Raw genomic sequence first — 25310 nt, 5'->3', positions numbered from 1 at the left:
ACCAAGGAGATGAGCTGATGTTGAGGGAATAAAGAGGCACGCATTTTGGAAGTTAGACAGAGAGTAAACTACCATCGTGATAGTCTGCCATGAACAACATTCTCTGTGTAAGATTCATTTTTTGAACGAAATATCCTTGCATTAAAAGACAGAACATGACAGAGGGAGATATTCAGTGGAAAGAAGGAGGGCATTGGAGACTGCAGCCACTGTCTGGTTTAAGTAATTGTATTACAGTTTTTCTTTAATTGGAAGATTATATTGTTAAAGGTGGAGAAAGATAACAAACAGTTCAGAGAAAGAGAAACTTAGAGTTGGGAATAACTGCTGTTGTACAATGTTCACTTTTAGAATTAAGGGATACATGGATATTATTTCCTGTTAAGTAGTGGAATTTGCGAGCTCTCTGTCACTCGACTTTAACAGATTATGAGCGAGGTGAGCTTTTCTGAGTGTTTGGTTTCATTAGCAGAAGGGTTCATCGTCGTGTCATAACACCACACTTGTAATACCGTGTTCAAGTCACCTCATTAAAGGAAAGAGGTGGAAGATAAAGAGAGAATGCAGAGAATTATCTATGGAACAGCAGAAAGGTTGACACAAGCCACACAGAGTGAGTGAAATATTGAGAAAGTCACCACGTGAAAAGTAAACACTGGCAGATTCCCAATGTCTATTTAAACGTCAGTGTGGCACTGGGTGTAGTGCGTCTGTATTGATGACTGGGTATCTGTGTGTGCATGTGCATCTGTGTATCGGCATTTGTCTGTGTGTGCTGAAAATGTGTTGCTGGGAAAGCGCAGCAGGTCGGGCAGCATCCAAGGAGCAGGAGAATCGATGTTTAGGGCATGAGCCCTTCTTCAGGAATTTGTCTATGTGTGCCTGTATATGTGCTATTGCATCAGTCTCCGTGTGTGTATGTGCATCTATATTCATCTCTTTGTGTCTCTGCATGTCTGATTTTTTCACTGTGTGTATCTGCGTTTCTGCATTCATCGCTGTGTGTATCTGCATGTCTGTATTTGTCTCTGTGTGTATCTGCATGCCTGTATTTGTCTCTGTGTCTACCAGACTGTCCGTATTCAACTCTGTGTGTATCCGCGTGTCTGTATCCATCTCTGCGTGTATCGGTGTGTCTCTATTCGTCTCTGTGTGCATCTGCGTATCTCTGTGTGTATCAGAACGTCTCTTTTTGTCTCTGTGTATATCAGTTTATCTGTATTGAACTCTGTGTGTATACGTGTATTTGTATTCATCTCTGTTGGTATCTGTGTGATTTTATTCATCTCTGTGCGTGTCTATATTTGGCCTTCTGTGTATCTGCGTGTCTATATTTGTCTTTCTGTGTATCTGTGTATGTATTCGTCTCAGTGTACATTTGTGTGTCTACATTCATCTCTGAATCTGCGTGTCTGTATTCATCTCTATGTGCATCTGCCTGCCTGTATCCATCTGTGTGCGTCATTAAATTCGTCTCTGTGTGTATCTGCGAGTCTGTATGTTTGTCTGCGTATCTGTGTTTGTCTCTGTGTGTAGCTGTGTGTCTGTTTTCATCTCTGTGTGTATCCGTGTGTCTTTATTCGTCTCTGTGGGCATCTGTGTGACCCTATTCGTCTCTGTGTGTATCTGCATGTTTGCGTTTGTCTCTGTTTGTATCTGCGTGTCTGTATTCTTCTTACGTGTATCTGTGTGCCTCTATCCATCTCTCTGTCTATCTGCGTGTCTCTGTGTTTATCTGCGTGTCTGCATCTGTCTCTGTGTGCATCTGCGTGTTTGCATTCATATCTGTATCTGCGTGTGTGTATTCGTCTCTATGTCTATCTGCATGCCTGTGTTCATGTATGAGTATCTGTGTGTCTGTATTCGTCTCTGTGTGTAGCTGCGGGTCTGTGTTTGTCTCTGTGTGTATCTGCGTGTCTGTGTTCATCTCTGTGCGTATCCTTGCGTCTGTATTCATCCCTGTAAGCACCTGTGTGTGTCTATTTGTCTTTGTGTGTATCTGCATGTCGATATTTGTCTCTGTGTGTATCTGCGTGCCTGTATTCTTCTCTGTTGTGTATCTTCCTGTCTGTATTTGTTTCTGTGTGTATCTGTGTGCCTGTATTTGTTTCTGTGTGTCGCTCCACGTCTGTATTCATCTCTGTGTGCGCCTGTGCATCTGTATTCATCTCTGTGTGTCTGTATCTGTCTCTTTGTGTATTTGCGTGTCTGTTTTCATCTCTGCGTTTTGTCTGCGTGCCTGTATTCGTCTCTATGTGTATCTGTGTGTCCATGTGCACAGCGGATTTGTCAGCCTCTCTGGTGTTTAAAGTGATGCAATGTCCCTCTCTGCTGACCTTCACACTCCTCTGCATTGACAGCACCGCAGGGTGACAACCATCAGGGGATTCAGTCTGGGAGGGAGGGGGAGGGAGGCAGCTCATAGCGCCATCCAAACTGACAGAACCATCTGCACACGCACACACACAGTTTGGTATATGGAGGATTGTATTCACACTGAGGACCCTTAGAGTGGAGAATGTTCATGTGAAGTTATGTCTATGGTCGCTCTGCAATGTGCAAGTGATTTGTCTTTGAAGATTATTCATGACACAGAGTGCGCAAATCAAAGTGTATTTCTATCGCAAATGCATCCAAGCAAGATTGATGGAACAATTTGTAAGTTAATGCAATGAAAGTATTTCACGTTCATTATTTTGATATGTTTTATAATATACTCCTACAAATTATAAATGAGAAAAGATTGAAAATCCTGAAATGGACACAGTGGTGGTGGTAATATCTCAGGAACGATATCGTTAGGTATCAGACGAAACTGCTCTGTGCTTCTAAAGACGTCATTTGAAAAACCAAACAGCCATGCAATGTGAAAGATTGACAGTATTTGATGTCCTCTGAAAGAAACAAAAAACAACTGACACTAGTGCAAAGGCATGGGGAGGCTAGCAGAAGGTGGCATTGTATAACTATAAACTAAACAGGGACAGACGTAGAGGTGTGTGTGTGTGTGGGGGGGGTGGTGGTGAGGAGTTGATCTCAATGTCAATGGATTTACCCCAAAAAACAGCAGGACATCATCTCACGGAGATACACACAAACATACACAGACACGTTAAACACACAACACATATTCATACAGATATGGACACACAAACAAACACACACACACCTGCACAGTTTCTTTAAGATAGAGTTGAATAAGCTTTTCATTAATTTGGGAATCAGTGATCATTTGGCGAAGGCAGGAGAATGTCGGTGCGAAACAGTTCAGCTGTAATCCAATGGCACAGCAGATCCAATGGGCTCAGTGGCCTGATTCTGCTCTATTTTCCCATATTCAGGAGAGAGCTTTCAAAGGTTGAATTTGAATGCAGATTACAGGGTTAAAGGTAGGCTTCTTGGCAGTGTGGAGGAACAAAGGGATGTTGGGGTCCACGTCTGTAGATTCCTCAAAGTTGCCAAAGCCCTCAAGGTAAGAATGTGTATGATGTGTTGGCTTTCATAAGCTGGGGGATTGAGTTTAGAGCTGCGAGGTTATGCTGCAGCTGCATAGAGGCCTGGTTAGACCACACTTGGAATATTGTGTTGAGTTCTGTTCGCCCCATTAAAGGAAGGATGTGGAACCTTTAGAAAGGGTGAAGACGGGAGTTCCCAGCACGTTGCCTGTCCTATAGGGCATGTCTTATGAAGAAGGTTTGAGCGAGCTTTAGCTTTTCTCATTAGAGTAAAGAAGGATGAACGGTGACTTGATAGAGGCGTGCAAGATGATGAGAGGCACAGATAGAATGGATTAGTAGATTCATTTTCATAGGGTAGAAATGGCTAACACGAGGAAAACATAATTTTAATGTGATTGGAGGAGGGTTTTGGGGGGATGTCAAGAGGCAGGTTGTTTACACAGGTAGTGATAGGTGCGTGGAATGCACTGCCAGCAGTGGTCGTAGAATTAGCTACATTAGGGACATTCAAGTAACTCTTGGATAAGCACATAGATGATAATAGGATGAAGGCTCTGCAGTTTAGTTTAATCTTAGAGTCGGATAAAGGTCAGCACACCATTGAGGGCTGAAGGGCTCTTACTGTGCTGTACTGTTCAATGTTCGCTGTTCTAATTTCTTGAACTCTTGTGAAAATATTGTACCTGGAATTCCTTTAACGTCAGTGGAGGTTAATCTGATCAGTATTTGATTGTTGAGGGTTAATGGAAATTTGGGTAGGGTTGAGGGGCTGAATGGTCTATATCTGTTCCTAACCGTTGTGTCAAAAGAATAATGATTGGTTTAAGGGGAACTCATTTTGAGAATAAGGGCATTCCTATTTCAGACTGGGAAAGGGATGTTCCTTTTTCTTTAGGATTGTATGGTCTGTGGTCTTCTCATGCCCAAGGATCAGTGAAGACTGGGTTAATGAAAACACTCAAGGAGGAGTTATATAGATCGTTGATGAACAAGAGAATCAATGATTGTTGGGAACAGATAGAAAAGGGATGCTTAGTTACCATGACATCAACAATGGACATTCTGAATTGTGCAGCAGGCTCGAGGGGCTGAATGGCCACCTGCTGCTCTTGCTTCATGTATTGTTCACTCACTCAACCCCGCGATGCTGTTACAGAAGGTGAGGAAGATCGCATTCAACCATTAAGGATCGATCTGCACCTCTAAGTAATTATAAAGAAATAGGATGAAGCTCTTCAGCCATTTCAGTACATTATGCAGCGCAAGAGCAGGTCACACCTACTTTCTAGATTGCTACACAGGAACAGGGGAGTTCTGGGTAACTATGAGGAAATAGATAGTTGGGAGAAATGTGTATTTTCGGGTTGGAAATCTTTAACTTGGTGAAGTGCCTCAGAGATCAGTGCAACATCAAAAGCTATTTAGAATCTGTCAATGATTTGCGTGTGGGAACAGATTGGATGGAAATCAATTGGCTCAACCACGAAGATTCGATAAGATGTCAAGTGGAGGTAGAGAGTCTGTAATGTGATATAGACAGGGAAGGTTAGTGTGCAAACCTTCAGCAGAAACAGGATAACATGTGCTGCCGACGTTTGTGCTGTGGCAGAAGTGGAAAACAACAGTAATCTAATTCAAAGAAGAGAAATCACAAAACTCAGTTGCACAAAGGCATTTGTTCACCCGGGTACATACATCACACGGGGTTAGTATGCAGATGCAGCAAGTAATTAGGAAGGTATTTGGAATGATTACTTCATGAAAAGGCTATCAGGATATTTTACTGCATCTGTACAGAGGATTTCTGAGTCAACATCTGATGTACTGTGGGCAGTGATGATTCCATAAACTGAAAAATAAATATACTCAATAGCTTTAGAAGATTTTGCGAATATGTTTCACTGCACTTGCTCCTGGAAAGAAGGCCTTATTCTGTCATACAGCACGGAAACAGACCCTTCGGTGCACCATGTCCATGCCGACCAGATGTCCTAAATTAATCAAGTTCCATTTGCCAGCACTTGGCCCATATCCCATAAAACCTTCGTGTTCACTCAGATGGCTTCATTCAAATGGCTAAAAATGCTGTAGCTGTCCCAGCCTCCAACATTTCCTTTGGCAGTTCATTCTATACACTCTGTGAAAAGTTACCACTTTTGTCCCTTTTATATGTTTCTCCCCTCACCTTCAATCTATGTGCTCTAATTGTGGACTGCCCTAAGCTAGGAAAATGTTCTTGGATCTTCACCATTTCTTTTCTCCTCATGATGTTTTAAAACTCTGTAAGGCGAGAGCACTTCAGGATTGAGAATGAGAGGCGTTCGTATTGAACTGTATAAAATATTGAGGAGAGTGTAGCTGATGCATAGCCTCTGGACATTTTCTCTGGTATATGAGTCTAGAACTGAGGATTCAAATTTAAGAAAACAACATGTATATGTTATATACTCTTTTCATAGTATAAGAAAACAAATACTATGAAGACATGATTTTATTGGACAAAAATATGAGGACACATACAAACGTATCTTCATTAAAACTCCTACATGGAGCAGAGAACAGGGACAAAGTCCTACAGTTCCGAGAATGTTCAAGGAGGCCTCACGTGGTCCAGTTTGGTGTTGAGATAACATTACTGTATATTTCTGCTCTGAGATGGAGAAAATGCAACATGCTGGAGAAGCCACTGCTTATTGCGACCTATCTTTCCTTGTTCCTTCTCGCAGCAATGTATGAGAGATGAAAACCGTTCAGTCATCTTTATCATTCATATAGGATTACTGTTGAGGAATCATTGGCATCTCCCCACTGCCTAAAATCAAAGGTAATTCAGCAAATCCGACTGTTCCAGGAATGAATCCTGCTTGTGTGAGCAGAACAACCTCAGAGGCAGAATAACATTTCATTATTTTACTTTTGTCTTGAGTTTAACTTTTGCTTGGACAAAGCTCTTTCAAGCTGATATTTTGCAGCTTTTTTTCCTACTTGTATTTAGGTGTGTGTGTGTGTCTGTGTGCACTTGCGTGTGTGAGACACTGTGTATGTCTTAGTGTGTGTGTCTGCGTGTATGCACAGACTGCATCTCAGTATGCGTTCAAAGATAAATATTAATGTACGTATTTGTCCAAACTGTTTGCCATTTATTTTTCCATCTTAGCTTTGAGTAACTTTGCTTTGATGAATTATTTTTGCAAATGTAAGATATCGAGATGTCTTGTCCCCAGCAAAGAACCTGACCTAGTCTGAGACCTATATCATTGGTCATATCACCAACCGAGTTACATTTAAAATTTATCATGATCAATGGAGGAACGGGACTAGAAAATGAAACAGTGGTCCATCCAGCCCCAGTCTGAACATGGAAGAGGAGAATTCCACAAAAGTTTGTTTGCATGGGAATGCTGTTACCCAGAAGTTTGTGGTGCCTGTGTGTTTGCATTTAGTCAAAGCAATGACAGTCAGATATTGGACAGTAAAGGACAATGAACTACAGATATGGAAGTGGGGTTGAGAACACATCCAGATCAGCCACGATCTTACTGCCTAGTTGAGAAGGCTTAACGTGTCTAATGACACACTCCTACTCCTCAGCCCTACGTCCCTATGTTCCATTCAGTTCCTCAAAAGTGCAAGACAGGAGCGTTTGGAGTTCATTTACTCCGATAACCTGGTGCACAGAAACCGAGGAGACCATTCAGTGACTGAAGACTCGAGAGTATAGCGTTGTAAAAGCACAACAGTTCAGGCAGCATCCAACGAGCAGGAGAATCGCCGTTTCTGAGCATATACTTCTGCGCTAAACGTGGTTTCAACAGAATACAAGGACGCCATTCGATCCATTGAAACTATTGGCAAGAATAGGGATAGCCCATTCAGACCCTCCTGTCTATTACACAAGGAGTGAAGGAGTGTAGTCAGCACATCGAGATGTTAAACAGGAACCGGAGTCGCCAAGTCAGGTCCTTGAGCTGCTTCCAGATGACCAGGAGGTGGCCATTCAGCCTATCGAACCATGTGTACAGAAATAGGAAGATGTCTTTGATGCCCCAACATAACAAAGAGTGAAGAGAGTCTACTCAGATAGACTGCTCTATGTTTTTCCTCCTGGTTCCTTTGCTCGTGGCACATATGTGTCACTTTAACTTGGTTTGCTGAACGTGAGAGGGAAAAGTGAGAAGTGAAATGTTTGTGCGAAGTCTCAAGGAAATGCCTTCTATCTCCGAGAAGACATTATTGTACTCCTATAGAGGACAGAAGGTGGTGGGAATACCGAACTATTTCAGGAGTAAGGCATTAAGGCTGCTGATAGATTTATGAACAGTGCAGAGACACACACCAACTGCACATTGAGACAGTGAGAATTCATTCAGAGCCTGGCGCTCCCTCTCAACCAACATGGGGTCTCCACACTGGTACGTGAACTACTGGGAATTACATATCATGGGGAAAATGCAATTTCTCACAAAATCACCATCTTTTTTTTGGACATAATAAATGTTAGTCCATAATCCTCAAGTTTAAATGTAATTGCATGTTATACTCTTCAAGTGCTACGGCTGTTGCTGGATTATACTCTTATACCTTTTATCAGTTGATTATCGTTTACACAATGTAATTCAATAATTAACTTGCAAAGGTGCAAACATCTTATTGCACAGTTGTATGCCGTTTCGTTTTTAGGTTTGTTGTATCCTTAGCCCAAAAGTAAATGTTTTGTTTACTGAACAGCCTTGGGCAACTGTCTGTGTGGCGTTTGCACATTGTCGCCGTGTCTGCGTGGGTTTCCTCTGGGTGCTACGGTTTCCTCCCACAGTCCAAAGATATGCAGGTTAGGTGAATTGGCCATGCTAAATTGCCCAGTGTCAGGGGTGAATCGAGGGTAGAGGAATGGATCTAGGTTGGTTACAGTTCGGAGGGTCGATGTGGACTTGTTGAGCTGAAGGGCCTGTTTCCATACTGTAGGAATCTAAAAAAAAACATGTTTATCGGGATTCAAGGGTCAGACACAGTATGTATTTTTCATGGGCTAAGAAACAGAAATGAATAGAAGACAGTGACTGTGGAGACTGACGAGGAGTAAAGTGACACCCCCCCTGTCCCCAATGTCTTCTTGACAGAGAGAATAAAATCAAATGTAGAGAAAGAAACAGATATATTCGGAAGAAGGAATAGCAAGTGACAGTGTAAATGAAACAGAATAATTTGAAATGGAATGGCGGAACAATGATTGATCTGTGTGTGTGTGAGAGAGAGAGTGTGTGTGAGTGTGTGTGTGAGTGTGTGTGTGTCTGCGTGTGTGTGAGTGTGTGCGTGTCTGTGTGTGTGTGTCTGAGTTTGAGAAAGTGTGTTTGTCTCTGTGCGTGTGAGTGCGTGTGTGTCTGTGTGTGTGAGTGAGTGTGTGTGTGTCTGTGTGTGTGAGTGAGTGTGTGTGTGTCTGTGTGAATGTGTGTGTGTCTGTATGTGTGAGTGTGTGTGTCTGTGTGTGTGAAAGTGTGCGTGCCTGTGTGTGTGAGTGAGTGTGTGTCTGTGTGAGTGTGTCTGTGTGACTGTGTGTGTGTCTGTGTGTGTGCCTGTGATTGAGAGAGTGTGTGTGTCTGTGTATGTGTGTCTCTGTGCCTCTGAGGGAGGAGTGGTAAATGTAACCTCCCCGTTTAAGGAGAGAGGGACACAAAAGACAGGAAATTATAGAAGGACTTATTGGATCTTTGGTTTATGAATAGATGTGTGGAGCATAAGAACAAGGAAGTTGTGAATCATATTGGAAATAGAGTGTGGTTAAGCTATAGCATAATAAGAGTTACAATTACAATGCCTTTGCGAACAGCAGTGATGAAAGTACGGTTAAAACAAAGAAAATCAGTTCGAAGCAGACAGGAGCATTAGTGACAAAAAAACTGTTTCCTAGATCCTGTTGTGACAATGTTGAGATAAGCATGTCAGTAAACAGACAAGGAATGTATAAAAAGCACAATAAAATCTGTTGCTGATAAGGTCTCAACGTGCAACTATGTAGCCAATACCTATGAAGCTGAAAAAGCACAGCAAGTGAGACAGCATCCCAGGAAGAGGAAAGTCAACGTTTCAGGCTGAAAGACTTCATCAGGATTGGGGTGGGAAAGGGGAGCCGGGAAGAAAATAGAGGGAGGGCCTTGGGGCTGGTGGAAGGCTAGGTGGGATGGCGATAGGGGGATGCAGGCAGGGAATTATTGTGATTGGTCAGTGGGAAGGGTGCAACAGATATGCGAATGGGAAGATGCACAGCTTTGGTGAGGTCAGGGAAAGGGGACATGGGGTAAAGCTGTTGGTCGAGAGATTTTGAAGCCAGTGAAGACAATATTAAGCTGTAAGGTCTCCAGCTGAAATATCAAGTTGAGTTCCCCAGTTTCTGTTTGACCTCACTCTGACAGTGGAGGAGGTCTGTTGTCGGATGAGCAAGGGGAGGGGAATGATTGAAATGGATGGCAACTGGAATGCTGAATTTGTTAAAGCGTGCAGAGAGCCGATGCTCCATGATTATGTCCCTGAGTCTCCCTTTGGTCTCCACAACATAGAGGACACAACGTTGGGATTTGGAGATGAGCTCAGTGGGCCAGGATCAGGCTCTGTATGGAGCATTAGTGCTCTGTACGAAACAACCAACCCGACTTTCCAGTTACCATTCATTTTAATTCCCACTCCCACTCGCCCGGCGACATGCCTTTCCTTAGCCAGTCCACTGTCAGACGACCACCTGAGAGTTTACCTTTGAAGCTGATAGCCCAATAGCCTCAATATTGACTGAAGCCGATTCAAAACCCCTCCGGCTGCCGCCTTATCCCATGTCCCTTTTCCTTGACCAGACCCACCTGGATCTGATCCACCCTTCCCACTGACCAATCACAGTAACCTCATACCTGCATTTACCTACCACCACTATACCTACCCGCCGCCCTTCCATATCCCATCACTCCATTTCTGGGCTCCCCTCCCCCTCACCCGTCCTGACGAAAGGTCCAAGATCAAAATATTGCCTTTGCTGCTCCTTTGATTCTGTCTGCTCTGCTGTGTTTATCCAGATCCAAGTTTATTCACTCTGACCTCCCGCACCTATAGTACTTACACTTTCCAAGCTGTGGAACAAGGTGGTCTAAATATAAGAAGAAATAAATTTGGACATTTGAAAAAATGGCGGACACATCTGTTATTTCTTAACAACCCAATACACATATTCCAGAAGAAGCAGGATTTCATTTGTATTCTTTCAATCCAGTCTCCTGTCATTGCTGCTCACAATGCAGTCTCCTTTATATTGGGGAGACCAAACAGAAACTGTATTGAGGAACACTCCCACTCTGTCTGTGGGAATAACCCTGACCTTGTCATTGCTTCCCATTTCAAAAACTTACCTTTCTGTCATGCAAACATTTCAGTCCTGCGTTGCTGTAATGTTCCAATGAAGCAAAACCCAAGCTCGAATAACACCTCACTTTAGACCTTGGAACGTTCTATCCTGATGGAATTTTTATTCAATTCTATACTTGCACAGCCTGACCGCATTATGGCTGTTCTCCATTCTTCACACATTGTTTCTCCTGGTCTCCCAATGAACTTGCCCTGTTTGTGAATCGTTTGTCTTGCAGTTAATTAACGAACCCATTTCCCCCTTCACAATCTAATTAATACTCATTTTACATTTGATTCCCTTTAACTAGAAATAAAAGTCAATTTGTTAGTGGCATTGCTCCTCTACATCATCTTGTTTCTCGTCGCCCCTCCTCTACCGCGGTCAAGGGATTTAAAAGCCCATTTTCAAATCCTTTTCTGTTCTGAAGAGAAGTCACACTTGAAAAGATTCAAGAAAAACCTCCTCTCCATTGTTGTAATGTTCCATTCCGCTATTCTCAGATTCAGATCTGTCCTCTCTCTGTCTACGCAGCTGTTGATCTCTGTTACTGTTGGAGCTGATGCATCTGCTCCTACACTGGGATAGCGCACTGAGTGAAGCCCTTCACCAATAGGAAAGGGAAACCCTCCAGTGACACAGTTACATTGCATGGAGACTGACATTAATCATAGTCACTGAGCAATCAGTCCCAGCTTTTAATCCAGAACATTCAGTTCACAATATAACTCGACTCGACTACATGTCGACATTGCTGGCTATTGGTCAAATCTCCCATCACCAATTGCTCTAGTGATGTCAGTTGTGAGGGAGAAAGATGAATGTTATCTTTTCGTAGGCTAGATGATTCTGCTCGGTTGTCCATTTATTATGCTGTTACCATCTCTCCCCAAATCCCTCCACCCAGCAAAATAAACACAATCAGGATGTTTTTTCTGTGCGGATCTCTCCTCCACGGGAACAACCGCCAGCCAACACACTGTCACTGGGCATAGTCGCCTTGAACATAGACAGGAAGTGTGGACTTCTACCTGTCCCCGGTGTTGCGAAGGATGGGCCTGGCCTCGCTGCCCCGGAACTCTCCGAGTAGTTGGACCGTTCCGTATCACCTGTCCTTCGTGGAGAAATTTATGAGGAAAAACACCTTTGACCACAAGTCCATCAGGAAGTGGTCAGCACGTAGCGTCCTTGAGACCCTTCGGGAAAAGGAGAGGGCGGATCCTTTCGAGCGGTTCCCTGAGCAGACTGTCAAAGCCATTTGGCAGAATGCCTCATCGCCGGAACTTTCCAACAATCACCAAGACGTGGCTTGGCTGGTGGTGAGAAGGGCTCTGCCTATGAGATCCTTCATGCACGCCCGGACTCTCTGCCGCACCGCACGCTGCCCTCGAAGTGGCTGCGGTGGGGACGAGACTCTCACACACCTCCTTCTGGAATGTGCCTATGCAGAGGAAGTCTGGAGAGGAATGCAGTGGTGCTTGTCGAGGTTCGTCCCGAGCAGCGCCGTGACGCGGTACTCCGTGCTCTATGGCCTGTTCCCCGGGACTCACACCGAGACGAACATTAACTGCACCTGGAGGATCATCAACTCGGTGAAGGATGCTCTCTGGGCGGTCCGAAACCTGTTGGTCTTCCAGCTGAAGGAGTTGACCCCGACCGAGTGTTGCAGACTGGCACATTCCAAGTTCCAAGACTACGTGTTGAGGGACGCGCTGAAGCTTGGGGCAGCTGCCGCCAAGGCGCGGTGGGGAAAGACCACCGTGTAAGATCGGCCTGCCTAAAGAAGAACAGGGGACCCATGCGGACGTTTTTTTGGGCTCTGCTGATGCCTCAGCCAAATATATGTATAATATTGAAAAATGCACAGACCTGTATATGACAATGACAAATTCGAATCTGTGTTTGTAAATGTGGACATATCTATGGCATGACCAAATGTACAGACCATCAAATCATTTTATGAATAAAGTATATTTTTGAAATAAAAAAAAGGAAGTGTGGACTTCTCTGAATGTTCCTCTCACTGCTCTAATAAGGCAACTAGGGAATATGCTTCAGTAATTTATTTATACAAATTGACAAACTTCTAAATGCAGTTTTATTTGTGTAAAACCGTACTTTGTTACGCATTTTGGCCGCAGTCGAAACCAAAAGTGATAATTACAATGAACTTATTCATTAAGACTTATGAATTAATGAGTCAGGTTCGAATGATCATGACATTCCCTGGGAGATAGGACGGAATTGGATCGTGGCTGTGGAGACTGCTTGGTGGGGGGGGGGGGGGGGGGGAGGGGGTACAATTATATTCCCCAGTCATGATCACTCTTTCGGCCAGACAGAATAAAATCTAATGCACAACAAGGAAACAGCCAACATTTGAGAGATGCAATGCTGAATGACAATGTGAACTGAACAGGATCTTTTAAATGTGATAAAGTGAACTTTATGTAATATACACACCACTCAATCATTGGGAATACAGTTCGAATTGGATCACTGGACCAGAAACATTAACTTTGATTTCTCTTCACAAATACTGCCAGACCAGCTGAGCTTGCCCTCTAAGTTCTGCTTTTTTTTGGTTTGAGCTTGATCATATTGTTCATATCCGGCAGCATACTTAAAATTAAAAGCAGACACTAATAACAAAATGTGGAGGGCTATGGGGACAGTGCAGGACACTAACAGTAGAGATATAGTCGTTCCAAACTGGAAGAGACAATGGGCTGAGTTTCCCCCACTTTTGCTGTAAATAATTCTGTGATATGTAACCAAAGCCTTTGGGAGGGGGTAGACAAGCGAGTTCAATGAAGGTCACAGAGTGCTCCACCATCAATAATCTATTCCTATTATCTCATGAAATTTCTGCTGCCTCTAAAATGTCTTTTCAAACAAAGTGGAGTTCCTGAGATTTACAGGATAATCAGAAAAATATTCTTTTTTCCTTTGAATCTTAAAGAAGCAACAGATTTTGGCCGTAACACAGGTGTCACAGACACACCAACTATAATAGTAACAGGAAAGGACTACATTCTCCCCATATAACCAAATTCACCATGTAGCCCTGCCAAGAAACATGAAATATAGTGAGACAGAAACATGAGAAACAAATAAAAATTGGTGAAAAAGCGCCACAGATGAGGTAGTATCTGCAGAGATAAACAAAGTTAATATATCGAATATGATGTGACACTGTTCTGAAAAAGACATATTGGAATCAAAGGTTAATTCTGCGTATCTCTGCTCAGTGAGTACCAGACCTGCTGAGCTACCCTCTATCGATTTTTTTTTTGTTCTGAACCGTGACAAATTGATTGATCTGAACGATATAAGCAAAGCTGCTATCTGAGTTGAATCTCCAGTAATTTGTAACCAAAAGAGAAAATGTTTGAACATCTCAGCAGGTCTGGCAGCATCCGTAACGAGAGAAAAAAGCTGACGTTTCGAGTCTAACTGCCTCTGTGCAGAGAAATCAGTATTAACATTTCTAGTTCAGTGGCCCTTCCTCAGAACGGATGGTAGCCCTGAAAATGTTGATTAATATACCGAAGAGGCTGAATAGCTGTAAATGGAGACTGTTAGTAGCTAACAATAGGGGGTGAGTACTAGGCCTGGGGTATGGGTAGGGGGCTTTGAGGAGTCCCGTCCCGAAAATTACTGAACATTATTTCGAGTCTGAATTGCTGCAGGTGCCGTGCATGGAAAATGAGGTGCTGTTCTTCCAGCTTGCGTTGAAATGTCCTGGAACACTGCAGCAAGCCTGACGCAGAGATATTGGCCAGGCAACTGGAAAGTCAGGGTCTTTTGCATAGGTACAGTTTGGATATACTGTGAAGTGTTCACCCAATCTAACTTTAGTTTACCCAATGTAGAGCAGACCACAATGTGAGCAGCAAATTTGAGAAATGTTGAGAGGATGCTGCTTCAGCTGGGAGGTATGTTTGGCCCTTGATTAGTGAGGAGGGAGGAGGTAAATGGGAAAGTGTGACACCTCCGGTAGGGGAAAGTGACGTGGACCTGTGTTGGGGGGAGTGGGTGACGTGGGGTGAGGTGTTGGCAGTGAATAATGAGCGGACTAGGGTGTCTCGGAGGAAATAGTCAGAAGGCGGAAAAGGGAGAGGAGACAAATATGTGTCTAGTGGTGGCATGTCGCTGGAGGTGGGGGAAATGCAGACTGATGATCTTCTGCATGTGAATGCTGGTGGGATGGTAGGTAAGGACAAGGAGAACTCTAACACTGTTGCATGAGGGAGGAGAGAGGGTGAGGATAGAAGTGCAGGAGGTGGGTCAGAACTGGTTCAGGGCCCTGCCGAGAACAGTGCTGGGGAATTCTCGGTTGAGGAAGAAGTGGACATTTCAGAGGCCACATTTTTGAACTTCACATCATCAGAAGCAATGCGGTGGAGACGGAGGAACTGGGGGAATGGAACGGAGTCTTTGCAGGAAACAGCGGCTGAGGGTGTATACTCCAAGTAGCTGTGTGAGTCGGTGGGTTAATACTGGATAACAGTGACCCGTCTATCCCCAGAAATAGAAGCAGAGATGTCGAGGAATGAAAGGGAGGAGTCAGAGATAGACCTTGTGAAAGTGAGGGATTAGTGCAAATTGGAAACGATGAACTTTTCCAATTCTGGACAAGAGAGAGGAGCAGCAGCTATGATATCATCTACATATCGGAGAAGCAGTTATGGATGGGGACTGGAAAGAACTGGAACAAGGAATTGTCTACGTACCCCATGAAGGAACAGGTTTAACGTCGGCCTACGTGTGTATCCATGCACCCCCTCTGTATGGCAGGAGCAGGCTGAAGCAAAGGGTCTGCCCAGGCAGTTCTGTTTGTGGATTTTCAGGAGGACGTAAAAGCGAGCTCTGCTATCAGAGGACCATCAGCTTCGGGACTGTTACGTGGGGGCGAGTGGGTGGGAATCTCCAGATGGAATGTTCTCAAATTTAGTTAATAGAATGGCCTGATGTGCCATGGCAGGGTTATGGAGGAGCAGGTGTTGTGTAGAAGTATCTGAGAGCTGGCACTCAGCCTCTGAATTGGAGAGATGAGTCCACCAGACTACAGCAGCATCACCCTTATCGGCACAGGCTGAATAACACAGTCAGGGTTGGATCGAAGCATACAGCTTATAGTTTGTTCAGAGGGTGACAGGTGACCAGTGATATGTGGGATAGGGTGAGGGAGATGCAGAGAAATTAAAACAACCAGTGTCACATTGAAAGTTCTCAAAGAACAGATTGAATCAAAGTAAACACCAGAGGAATGGGTCCAGGTGGAGGGAGAGTGTTGGAGCTGGGGGAAGGGTCTTTGGGATGGGGAGTGGACTTTTGCCCAAACAACTGGACACCGAGGAGAAGACAGTGGAAGAGGAGTTCAACATTATGTCGTTCCTGCAATTCATTAAAGGAGGCGCAGAGGAATAAAGCTGAGAACTTTGCTGAGTACAGAACATTCAGCATTACAGCGTGGCAGTTTCGGAGGAATGGTGAATACACGACAGGAGGTGGGCTTGGGGAGGGGATGGGCTCATAGTGCAGGGCATGGGTGGTGTGACAGGTTCCAGAGACTCATAGGCATCTCTAAGTTATTCCATCTTGTAGTCCTCATATAGCTGGCGAGCACAGAGAATGAGCTGGAGAATGATGTAAAATTGTGGAATGGTGCAACCTTGAGTCAATTTGATGAGATGTTGTTGGACAGAGAAAATGTTGATCTCAGTGGCACTGACATCGCACGATCAGTCCACAGAAAGTAATTGAAAATTATCGTTATCTTATTGGAATTCTCTGATTTCATTGGGGTGAATCTCAACCAGCAAGGTCTTACTTTTCTGAGACTTTAGACCAAACTGTGAAAACAAATGGTGTTATTAATAAGACAAATCCATCCATGATTTTGGATTGCAGTAGCAAAGGCAGAGTTTATTTGTCATTCCCAATAGCTCTAGGGAAGGTTTCATTGTTCATTGAGTAAATTACCAGCACAGAATTTCCTCTGATTCCCGTTAACCACAGTTTTCTGAGGGTTAATGATGCTACATGAGTCAAATATTACTTTGATGCGACTCAAGGTACTCTGATCTCACCTCTAATGACATTCGAAAATCAATTAAAATGGTAAAGAGCAAAATAATAGAGCACGGCTTATTTGATCAATGTGGTCACTGTCCTCACAACGTTTAAGTAAAAACTGATGGATGATCGCCTGATTGTGAGGAGAGGTTTGTACTATTTGTGATGAGGCTGATTTGGTTAAGCGTGTGACACAGACACAAAAATAAAGTTCAACTCTCTATAGGGAACAGACCCACCATGTTTACGGTGCGTTTGACGGTGACACACACACACTATTGTCTGTTGCTGTTGGACATTGATCATCCCAATCTCATCATTCACTGATGAACAATAGCAGCACAGAAGCCAGCAGTTCCCATCACCCCAGTTGTAAAGCAAAAACGGAAAGGATTTGCCAGTTGAAGGGGGAACAGCTAGGGAACTGGTGTAACTTACAGTGGGAGTGGGAGAAGAAAGATGTGAAGAGATATCATCAATGGAAGAGTATGTAGCCTCAGATGGGGCAGTGCAAGGGAAGTAGTAGTGTAAGAAAAGAGTAAGAAGGCCGAGGAAGAATGGCTAATGAAGTATTAGTGACTGGGAAAAACTTGCTTTAGCAAATGTGAGGTTGGGTGAAAAATATCACTGTTCAGGAAAATTGGGATCTGGTTCCATTGAAAATTAAGATTTGATGTACTTAATTTTCTATATCTGCACATTCACTCTGTATTTTTGTATCTCCATCAATTGCGGATTACATGTTTTTTTTCCCCTAGTATGGTATCCCAACATTTTTGAATTTTTTAACAATATGTATTTGCTTCCGATTAAAGGTAGACATGAGAACATGATTTGATCTCCTGCAGTTTGCCCATAACGTAGAATTTAATTGAATAGTTATCCTCATCACATTCACTGATTCAAGCATTGAGTCAGTATCCACCCTGCAGATGAAAAACTTCTTCAGTTTTGACTACTGATACAAAGAACAGTGCCACACAAATGGCTAATGTTCCAGTGCAAGGTGCCAAACCCTAGTTCATCTTAAATTAGGTGCATGCTTTATGAATAAAGACATGCTGAGGGGCAGAGTGTAAAAGGTGAATTCAACTCTGTGACGAAAATGCTATTAGCAGCTCCCTCATAATAGGTGTTAACTACATCACTTTGTAAATTCCCCAAAATAAGAATAGCAAGAGACTGGAATTCTTAATTCCTCTTCTGTGAATAACATCTGAAGAACAGGAAGGAAATCAAGTTTATTTGTGATATTCATAAATGATGATGGTGAGAATGTGGAAGATGGGGGCAGTGGAATGATAACTAATGTTGGGGATGACACAAGGATTAGCTGGGTGTTTCACAGTGAGGAGGAAAGGGTAAGGCTACAGGACGATATAAACAGATGATTTCTATATCCAGATTAATGGCCGATGAAGTTTAACATCAGAGGTGCATCATCTCACATTTATCAAGACAAATGAGTACTCAGACTGTGAAGTGTGAGGGCAAAATTTGCTCCTTTTTTCATTGCAGCAGGGAAGATTGGGGAGGAAACTTGGTACAGGTGTACAAAAGCATAAGGGGAATGGAGATGATGAACAGACGGCAGCGGTTTCCCTTACTCGAAGGGTCAAAAACAAAGGGATACATACTTAAAGTGAAAGGCAGGGGACTGAGAGAGGATTTGTGAGTCTGTTTTGAACTGAGAGGGTAGCACAGACATAGAATATAAAATTCCTACGGTGTCGAAATAGGCTCTTTGGCCCAACAAATCCACACTGACATTCCAAAGATTAGCCCACACAAACGCGTTCCTCCTATATTTATACCTGACCTACACATCCCTGAACACAATAGGCAATTACGCAAGGCCAATTCACCTAATCTGCACATATTTGGATTGTGCGAGGAAACCGGAGTACCTAGAGGAAACCACGCAGACATGGGGAGAATGTGCAAAATCCATACATGCAGTCACCCGAAGCTGGAATCACTCCTGGGTCCCTGCGCGCGAAGGCAGGAGTTCTAACCACTGAGACACCATTCTGCCCCTGGTGACATGTGTCTGGAGTGCATTCCCTCAGCGGGTGATTGAGCAGATAATCTCACAAACGTTTCAAAAAGCCTTTGGATATGCACTTGGTGATGCAGGCTCGCATTTTCATTCAATCATTCTATGTGATGTCAGCCATGAACACTGATATATCCTGAAGCAATAGCTAATGGCAGTTCCTGGTTTGTTCCATTGACTGTACTCTGTGAGTGAACCTCCAGTGAAGTGCTGGTTTTATCTGCCACTTTCTATTTCAGGGGTTCGGTTTCATTGCGTTGGTCATGTACATTCCTCTGTCGATGATGTCATTTCCAGCCCTTTTCGTCAGATGGTGGGAGATGGCATCAAAATTGATGTGTTTATTGATGGAGTTCCGGTTTCTGGGAATTATTGTGCTTGTCTCTGTTTGGCCTGTCCTAGGATGGATGTGCAGACCTAGTCAAAGTGGCGTACTTCCTCATCAGTACGTAAAAAAATAGTGTTCGGATCATGTATTTTATGGCTGGTTGATGTTCACATATCCTGGTGACTAGTTTTCTGCTTGTTTTTCCGTTGTAGTGTTTGTTACAGTTCTTGAAAGGCTTATTGTTCCTGGAGCAGAACAGAAAGATATGCATTTATTGCGGTGCTCAAAAGTATAAATAAACTGTCAGAGTGAAAAATAGTACACTATTAGTTGGCATTATAGCATCAAAGAATTCTAATTTTAAGGTTGTCAGCAAAAGAGCGAGGAGTGAAATCAGGAAAAGTGTCTTTATTCAGAGAGTTGTTACAAATTTCAATTGACTGACTGGGAAAGTTGTGAAGGAAGATTCAAAAGAGAACTGGATATATATATTTGGAAATTATGGGCCCCAGCTATGCCTCTCTCTTTGTTGGCTACGTAGAACAGTTGATCTTCCGTAATTACACCGGCACCACTCCCCACTTCTTCTTCCATTACATTGATGACTGCATTGGTGCCATCTCGTGCTCCCGTGAGGAGGTTGACCAATTCATCAACTTCACCAACACATTCCACCCTGACCTTAAATTTACCTGGACCATCTCTGACACTTCCCTCCCCTTCCTGGACCTCTCCATCTCCATTCATGACGACCGACTTGACAAGTACATTTTTTACAAACCCACCAACTCCTGCAGCTACCTGGATTACACCTCTTCCCACCCTCCCTCTTGCAAAAATGCCACTCCTTATTCCCAATTCCTCCGCCTCCACTGTATCTGCTCGCAGGAGGATCAGTTCCACCACAGAACACATCAGACGGCCTCGTCCTTTAGAGATCGCAATTTCCCTTCCGACGTGGTTAAAGATGCCGTCCAACGCATCTCATCCACAACCCGCACCTCCGCCCTCAGACCCCACCCCTCCAACCGTAACAAGGACAGAACACCCCTGGTGCTCACCTTCCACCTTACCAACATTCGCATAAACTAAATCTTCCACCGGCATTTCCGCCACCTCCAAAATGACCCCACTACCAGGGATATATTTCCCTCCCAACTCCTTTCAGCCTTCCTCAAAGACCGTTCCCTCCTTGACTACCTGGTTCAGGTCCACGCCCCCCTGCAACCCACCCTCCCAACCTGGCACTATCCCCTGCTCCCGCAGGAACTATTAAACCTGCGCCCACACCTCCACTCTCACATATATCCAAGGCCCTAAAGGAGCCTTCCACATCCATCAAACTTTTACCTGCACAGCTACTAATATCATTTATTGTATCCGTTGCTCCAGATGCGGTCTCCTCTACATTGGGGATACTGGGCGCCTCCTAGCAGAGCGCTTTAGGGAACATCTCCAGGACACCCGCACCAATCAACCACACCGCCCCGTGGCCCAACATTTCAACTCCCCCTCCCACTCTGCCGAGTACATGGAGGTCCTGGGCGTCCTTCACCACCGCTCCCTCACCACCAGACTCCTGGAGGAAGAACGCCTTATCTTCCGCCTTAGAACACTTCAACCCCAAGGCGTCAATGTGGTCTTCAACAGTTTCCTCATTTCCCCTTCCCCCAGCTCACCCTGGTTCCAAAATTCCAGCTCAGCACTGTCCCCATGACTTGTCCGGACTTGTCCTTCGTGCCTATCCCCTTTTCCACCTATCCACTCCACCCTCTTCTCCCTGATCTATCACCTACATCCCCTCCCCCACTCAACTATTGTACTCTATGCTACTTTCTCCCCACCCCCACCCTCTTCTAGCTTATCTCTCCACGCTTCAGGCTCACTGCCTTTATTCCTGATGAAGGACCTTTGTCCGAAACGTCGATTTCGCTGCTCCTTGGATGCTACCTTAACTGCTGTGCTCTTCCAGCACCACTAATCCAGAATCTGGTTTCCACCATCTGCCGTCATTGTTTTTACCTCAGCTTATTGTTGACCAATTCATGAACTATAGCAAATATCTGATTATTGTTCGCGGTCATTTAACTCAACACCTTGCAATGAGCTACTCGGAAACTTGCTTCCAATTTATCTGAAATCATTTACAGTGTTATTGGACCTCTCAGCTGCCTGTGAAACAGAGAGACTCAGTAGCCTGTTCCAAAATCTGTGCATAGAGCTTCTAATCTGCTTCAGGGCAGTCAGTCAAACGTTACTTGAAAACAAAGAAGTTCGAATCTTCCTTGGGCAGGGGGATAGCCCACGAACAGACTATCACTGATCTCAGTGTAGGTACAAATATTGTCCAGGTTAAATACTAATGGCTGACGAGCAACTAGGTTTTGAAAATCATCTTCAGTCCGAGCCTGGCCCAGAGAGCAGACGTGTTGACATTGAGAGCCAGAATCATACCATACAAGTTACCTATGGTGATGAAACCTGACCTGCCTCCCAGACTCCATATACCTGCACCCCGGACCAGGCATGGGTGAAGACGTTAATATGCTGACAATCTATTGCAGTGCCTTGTGTCTCTAAAGCCATATCTACTAAATGTCACCTTCACATTCTCCAGTATCAAAATAAAATTGTACATCTCTATGAATGGTCAGAGATTACTACATGGATCACACAGTAGAATGTATTTAAAGTAACCAGCAGCAAACGGCAATCCAAAATCACATTAATAACTGAACTTGGTGGATTCTGTCTGGTCTAAGTAACCACACAGATTATACTGGCCTTCAGGTGACTGTAACAATGCACACCACAACTGGAGGTTTTGGCCTTACACCCCTCCAAAGCTTCCTGATCTCACACATATCACTCCCTCACACATTCAACAATTTAAGGGGAATCCACAAGCTGGGTGAAACTGGAAACATAGAATAGTGCAGCATGTACAGGCCCTTTGGCCCTTGACGTTCTGTTGACTTTTTATCCCACTCTAAGATCATACTAACCTACATACCTTTCATTAAACTATCATTCATGTGCCTATCCAATTAAATATCCCTAATATAGCTGATTTTACCTCAACTGTTGGCTGTTCATTGCACACACCCACCACTCTTTGTGTAAAGAACCTACCTCTGACATCTCCCCTGAACGTTCGTGCAATTACCTTAAAATCATAACCCCTCGAGATAGCCATTTCCACCCTGGGAGAGAGTCTCTGGCTATCCACTCTATCTATGCCTCTCATCATCTTGTACACAACTGTGAAGTCACGTTCCATTTTTCTTCATTCCAATGAGGAAAACACCACATCTCCCTCAAATTTCCTTTGCAAGACATGCCCTCCAGTCCAGGCAGCACTCAGCACTCTCATCAAAGCTTCCACATCTTTCCTACAACGAGGCGCCCAATACTGATCACAATATTCTAAGTGTGGTCTCACGAGGGCTCCATATAGTTGGTGCATAACCTTCCAGCTCTTAAACTCAATCCCTCGTCTAATGAACACATCAAACACCTTCTTACCCACCTTATGAACCTATGTAGAAACATTGTGGGAGCTACACCATGGCCCAGCTGATACCCCGTTCCTCCACAATGTAAGAATTCTGCCTCTAACACTGTATTCTGCATTCAACCTCGACCTTCCAAAATGATTCGCATCCCACTTTTCCATGTTGAACACCATATGCCACTAAACGGTTGAGTCTTGCATCCTGTCAATGTCCTGTTGCAAACTACAACAGCCCTCCACACTATCCATAATTCCACCAACCGATGTCACATCATGAAACTTACGAACCTACCCTTCCGCTTCGTCAACCAAGTCACTTATTAAAATTACAAACAGCAGAGGTCCCAGAACCGATCCTTACGGAACACCACTGCTCACCTAATTCCACACTGAATACTTCCCATTTACCACCACTCTCTGTCTTCTATGGGCTAGCCAATTCTGTATTCCGACAGATAGGTCTCCCTGTATGCCATGCCTCCTTACTTTCTGAATGAAACTACCACGGAGAAACTTATCAAACACCTTGTTAAAATCCATGCACTCCGCATTCACTGCTCTACCTTCTTCAGTGCGTTTAATCCCATCCTCAAAGAACCCAATAAGAGTTGTGAGGTCTGACCTGCCCCTCACAAAGCCATGCTGACTGTTTCTAATCAAACTATGATTTGTCAGAATCCTCTCCAATACTTTGGCCAATACTTGATGTAAGGGTGCCTGGTCTTTTAATCTCAGGACAATCCCTGTACCCTTGCCTGGACAAGGAACTAACATTTGCCACCCTCCAATCAACCGACGTTACTCAAATGGAGAGTGAAGACGCAAAGACCATCGCCAAAAGCACAGAGATCTCTTTCCTCTCTTCCTGTAGTAACTTAGGGTACTTCCTGTCTGGCTGAGGGATTTATCTATCCTTATGTTTGCACTTCAATCAGTCTGTATTTCACCTCAACTTGTTTACTCGCTGCTCAACCAACTGATTGACTGCTTTCCATTTCAGGGCTCTGTACAGTGCTGCCTTCCTGAGCAAGTATGGTTCCAATATACTGTGTATTATGGAAGGGAAAACATGGGAAGGCACGAATGCCTTTCTCATGAAGAGGAGATGCCAAAACTTTGACTCTGCTGCTCCTCAGATGCTGCCTGAATAGTTGTGCTTTGACAGCGCCACACATTTCGACTCTGTTCACCCGGATATGCAGTCCTCATGTTCTCCATTACTAAGGGCTGTCCCCTCTGCACACTGAGCAGGCAATTAATCAGCAGAAACCCATTGTATTTAGAGATGACTGTTCAGTTCTGGAAAGCTGCATTTGATGAACACTTTTACTAAAAACGAAATTACAATTCAACAAATATTCATTCAGTCTCAGAGTTCCAGTTTTGGTTCATGAATTAGGTAGCTTGAGAACGAACAGTGAATGACTGAAGAACTCCGAGATACAGAGTATTCCAGGTACTGTATTCCAAGTTGGATGCGCTTTACCTTAATGCTGCGAATATTATCAGACAGACAGATATGACAAGGAAATGAGATGACATGTGGAAGTTTGTCATTTTTACCATTACAGATGTGTGTTTGAGGGAGGTCATGGCTGACAACTCAACATTCTGTGGTACCAGAACTATAGTCAGGACTGGAGAGAGGGTAAAATATGAGGTGTTGTTGTCTTATAAATTATGGAGTCAGTTACTGGCTTAAGAAGGGACGATATCTTGAAAGGATAATCTAATGAGGTTTGGTGATTAAAGCTCAGTGTCAAAACCATGACAGAAACCCTGCTTGGGATATATTGTAGACCCCCAGATAAAGGAAAGTACGGGAGCAGGTATATAACCAAGTTATTGAGGTGTGTAAAAACAATAATAGGATCATTATAGTCAGGATTTCAATTCCAAACATTCATTATGGTAGTGATAACTTCTTAAGATGGAGCTGGTGCTTTGAAATTCATTCCAGAGAGCTTCTTATATCAACATAGAGCAGATACAACAAAAGGCAGTGTAGTGCTGTGACTCACGTGGGGAACGAAGTCAGTCTGTTCCGGGCAGAAGTGGAAGAGCATTATAGGACCAGTGACCGTGATATCACACATTTTGACTTTGCTAAGGAAAAGACCCCAAAATGTTTGAGTCATAAAAGCTTCTTGGATTGGGTAGACAGATTTTATGAAGAAAATGACAGAATCTGGCCAAAGTGCAGTTGCTTCTGGGTGAAACTGTAGCAGAACAAGGTGGGGCAGAAGTTGAGGGATCATTTGGTTAAAATCGAATTGATGACAGTGTAAGTCCAGCATGTAACACCGAAGATAACATTTAGGAAAACAAGCCCAGAGAACCTCAGATGTCGACAAAAATCCCGAACAGGATGAATAAGGAAAGAGAAGCTTAAAGCAGGTCCCAAGTGAGCGGGCCAATGAAGGTCCAAAAAGAATATAGAAAGTGGAGGTCTAAACCTAAAATGCCAACGGAAGAGCAGAAGGAGCGGTGAT

The sequence above is a fragment of the Chiloscyllium punctatum genome, chromosome 24 (assembly GCF_047496795.1).
Source record: "Chiloscyllium punctatum isolate Juve2018m chromosome 24, sChiPun1.3, whole genome shotgun sequence".
In the NCBI taxonomy this organism is placed as follows: domain Eukaryota; kingdom Metazoa; phylum Chordata; class Chondrichthyes; order Orectolobiformes; family Hemiscylliidae; genus Chiloscyllium; species Chiloscyllium punctatum.
This window is presented reverse-complemented; position numbering follows the sequence as displayed.